Below are 3358 nucleotides of genomic sequence, written 5' to 3' on the forward strand. Positions count from 1 at the left end.
TGATGCAATGGGTTAGTGCATTCGGTTTTTACCCGAAAGGTTGGTGGTTTGAGCCCACCCAGGGGTGAAGCCTTTAACTGTTTTTTCCCCGAGGATTCGGTGCCGCACAGATCCAGGTTGTCATTGTGTGTTTTGGCTGCACGAATATATTCTGCAAACATTGCCAGCTGTGCTGTTATCCAGTGAGTTCCCACTCCATTACTTTACTGAGCATTCAGCTCAAGTAAAACAATTACATTTTTGGATCATGTTCTGACTTCCAGCCGACTAGAAATAAATTAAGTTATTATGTTTAAAGAAAAGGACAATAATGACACCAAGCATTACGATGCAGCGATGCAGCAATGCAGCGTTCCCTGGTGGTCCAGTGATTAGGATTCGGCGCTCTCACCACCGCGGCCCTGGGTCGATTTCCGGCCAGCGAAATTGCACTTCCATCAAAATTAAAACCTTATGAGAAAGAGTTACATGCATCGCATGTGGAAAAAAAGATTCATTGATTTAAACACCATTCATTAATCCATTGTAGAAATTCAATCAATTATTTTGCCCTGAGTATGTGAGGAACTTTTATCCCGACCTCATTGTATTTGAGGAGCATGGTCCAGCCCCGGTATCTCCACCTGTGAAAGTAGGAAACTGCTAGAAATACACAACAGGACGGGTTGCCTTTGACAAACAACTAAACCCAGGTTAGAGACTCTCTTCCTTCCCCTGCCCTTTGCGGGACACTTGTTCCCCTTTAATTTTACAGACTGACTGAGTTCACTAACCGTGGGGAGAGAGTAGGTGCCTCCGCGGCGCCACTGTGCTAACATGGAAAATAACACGATGGGGATGTGGGGTGGTGGGTGGGGATCAGTAACATGTTTGTGTAAAGTGCAGCGGAGGAGAAGGATTGACAGCTGTCAGTGAGGGACAGAAGTTGTTTAAGGTGAGCCAACACATTCCCGATCAGCACAGAAGGCATTCACTGGTCAGCTGCCCTCTGCTGTACTTCTGGTCAGAGCGGTTTCTGCAGTGGAGCCGTTATCACGTTTGCTTTCCACGTGAAAGGATCCCGTGCAGGAAGATTATGTTTAAACTTGCTGTGGATGAACAGCCATGGGCGAGTTTACTCTCCTGTCAAAAGGGCGACAGTGGCTTCTCCCTTATTCTTTAATTGCTCTTTATTTCACTTCACGAAATTGTTCCAGAGTGTCGTCACTTAATCTTTTGTTCCGCTTTAAACACATAAAATGAGGCCGGAGGAATAACTACAGAAACCAAAGCAGAGGGATACAGACAAGAGGAAGACAGAAGGGGAAATATTGTCCCCAGCCAGATCTAATATAGAAACCCCTCTGCTGCGCTCGCGGTGGCCACCCACAGCCTGGATACACTAACGTCCCAACAGCTCATTGACTGTCGGAGTGGGACCGTGCGGCGCTTCAGAAGACAGCGTCGAAAACGCAAAGTCACTGATTCAGTCCCATGTGTTCTCTGCCTGACACCGGGACACAGTGAGATGGGTTTTGGAGCATAGATCTGGTTATTGTGAAACAGCAAAAAAAATATTACATCCAGAATTAAACTCTATAACGTGTGTCCTGCTCATTTAGTGGTTAGGCGCTCACAGAGGGAGCTCGAGTTCGGAATGTGACTGAAGTACAGTCGAATCTTCAATAACTGAACTTTAATAATTGCAGGATGAAGTGTTATTCCCGATCTGACTTTACACACTCTGTATTTTCGGAGATTTAAAATGTTCATTGCTCATAAGACAGGGAACCTGGGGCTACTTCTGTTCAATTTATTTTACAGCAAATATATTCTAATTTTTTTTTGAAATTCGTCGCCAATCTTTCCAATTCTTTGTCAAATCACAAACGCCAGAGGTCACCTTGCACACGTCAAGGATCACTCTGCGCCAATGCTCTTAGCCAAAATTCTGAGAGCCACTGCACCGTTCCTGGAAGTACTGCAATACCAGGTTCGTGCCATGGATGTGGATGGGTCAGGCCCCCCACACACCTCCGTGGAGGTGGATGGGTCAAGCCACCCCACCCACCTCCTAGTTCCAAAAAAGCAAGCATATACCTTCCTGATCCAGGGAGAACCACCTTGGGGTTATGATGGTTACTCCCCTGTCAGGTCAGTTACGCATGATCTTAGCCAAAAGGCCGAGCCGGGGACATTTCATGTGGGAGGCAAACGTGATTACCGCTACAGTACAGAACCCTTTGCCTCACCCAGTGCCCTGGTTCATCATTTGTACCAAAATTAACCCCAATGAGATAGGGATAAAAGTTCCTCACATGCTCAGGGCAAAATAAATGGCTGAAGTTTTACAAAATAATTTTATAGATTCTAATAATTTCATAAAACATAATAATATTTAAATCAATAATTCTTATTTGTTATACATGATTTGCATAATAGAAGAATTCTTGTTTTTGTAAGGTTTTGAATTGAAAGTGCAACTTCCCAGGGTGGGAATCAAACCCAGGACAGAGCGGTGAAATCAACAAGCCTTTACCACCAGACCATCAGCAAATTATAAATTGTTTTATTGCTGCATCGTTATAGTTGGTGACATTATTGTAATTTTCAATCCACTTGATTCACACCAAAACAAATTGTAACCGTGATCATAAATTCACGCCACTTTGAGATCATATTCAAATGCTTTTCTCAATCCACCACTTACACCATTGCAACACAGGTTCGATTCTTGGTCAGGGAGATAATATTTACAACACGATTATCAAATTAAACCGTATATAATTGATGACATGCAGCTAATGTGAAAAATAAGAATTCATTTAATCACCATCAATTGACTGATAACTTTCTTTTGCAGAATGAAATAAATTATAATGTGGTTACTGAGGGACAGTGGTGGCTTCAATCATTTATTTTCTCTTTCCATGTGATGAACTTTTATCCCTACCTCATTTACACACTGTATTTTAGGAGAATGGTTAAAATTTTAAGTGCTTATGACTCCAGGAATCCGATGCAACTTTTGTTAAAATTAACAGGACCGGCTACTACACAGAAAAAATATTCTCTAACATTCAGGGCCCAAGTTTCCACAAGAAAAAAAACGGGCGCCCCTCCGACCTGGACGCCTGTTTTTCGCGCCTAAAACGGTGCCTAAAAAAATCATCGGTCGTCTCCACCTCCCTGCAGGGCCTCTGGCCCTCGGCGCAGCGCAGCACGAGCTGTAGGGGGGCGGAGCCAGGTCCCTGCGCTGAAAACAGTGCCGGGACCTCTGCACATGCGCGCTACAGTGGGCACGCATGTTCAGTAGCTCCAGGCGCCGAACTGTGTGGGAGGGGCCCGAAGCACGCAGCCCCTAGCCCTGGCTGAATGG

The sequence above is a fragment of the Pristiophorus japonicus genome, unplaced genomic scaffold (assembly GCF_044704955.1).
Source record: "Pristiophorus japonicus isolate sPriJap1 unplaced genomic scaffold, sPriJap1.hap1 HAP1_SCAFFOLD_35, whole genome shotgun sequence".
Lineage (NCBI taxonomy): Eukaryota > Metazoa > Chordata > Chondrichthyes > Pristiophoridae > Pristiophorus > Pristiophorus japonicus.